This window comes from Cornus florida, unplaced genomic scaffold (assembly GCF_030987335.1).
Source record: "Cornus florida cultivar Cherokee Brave unplaced genomic scaffold, ASM3098733v1 CherokeeBrave_3.0.0_Hap2_Chr10, whole genome shotgun sequence".
Taxonomy (NCBI): Eukaryota; Viridiplantae; Streptophyta; class Magnoliopsida; order Cornales; family Cornaceae; genus Cornus; species Cornus florida.
The window spans coordinates 21979117-21980112 of NW_026775580.1; the positions used below are offsets into that span (position 1 = coordinate 21979117).

General features: G+C 38.2%; 1 pseudogene; it reads left to right on the forward strand.

The window, feature by feature from the left end:
* Positions 1–386: 386 nt before the first annotated feature.
* LOC132280459 (small nucleolar RNA R71) lies at positions 387–485 on the forward strand (annotated as a pseudogene).
* Positions 486–996: the final 511 nt, after the last annotated feature.

Consider the following 996-nt stretch of genomic DNA (forward strand, 5'->3'; position numbering starts at 1 on the left):
GAAAAGTAGAATGAAGAACACTAGAACAAGTCATACATGATTCATTCAATGCACGATGAAAATAGTTAGGGAAGGAAGATACTTGGTTCGCCGAGTTTTGGTTAATCAAAAATTGATCAAACATTTGAGATAAAGACTTCATTTCGGCGGCTATTTCATTTGAGTGGTCGATTTGATGTAAACCAACACTCTTCCTACCTTGTGAATTTCTACCATTCTTGGATGATAATGTTCTATATAAAGAATTTTCACTCATGCTCTCATAAAGACACCACACGTCATCCTCATGCCTATCAATGTAAGAGCCACCCATTGAAGCATCAACCATGCCCTTATAATTGTCCGATAAGCTCTCAAAGAAATATTGAACTAATTGCCATTTGGGCATATCATGATGTGGACACTTCCTAAGCAATTCATTAAAGCGTTCCCATGCCTCATGAAATGTTTCTCCATCCCCATGTGAAAATTCTCGAATTGAGGTTCTCATGGCATTGGTCATAAAAACCGGATAGTACTTCTTTAAGAACTCTTGTTGCATTTCTGCCCAAAAAGTTATTAAAAAAGGCCTAAGATTGTTAAACCAATACTTTGCCTTGTCTTTAAGAGTGAATGGAAAAAGTTTGAGTCTTAAGACCTCTTCCGGCATGTCCGTATATTTCATGGTGGAACATACTTCTAGAAACTCATCCAAATGCTTGTAGGGTTCTTCACTTGGAAGTCCATGATAGTTAGAAAGCATTTGAATAGTTTGTGGCTTAATTTCATAGTGATGTGCTTTAAATGGTGGCAATTGAATGCATGTGGGTGCATTATATTCATTAGGCATATGGTGATCTCTTAAAGCAAGGGGAGGATTAGCAATTGGAGGTGCAACATGGGCACCTTGATTTTGATTTCCTTGAATGATGGGAGGTTATGGAGCATACATTGGCCTTAGCATTCCAAATGGAACTTGGTCTTGTTGTTGTTGTGGTTGGTGAGTGATTGGCCTAG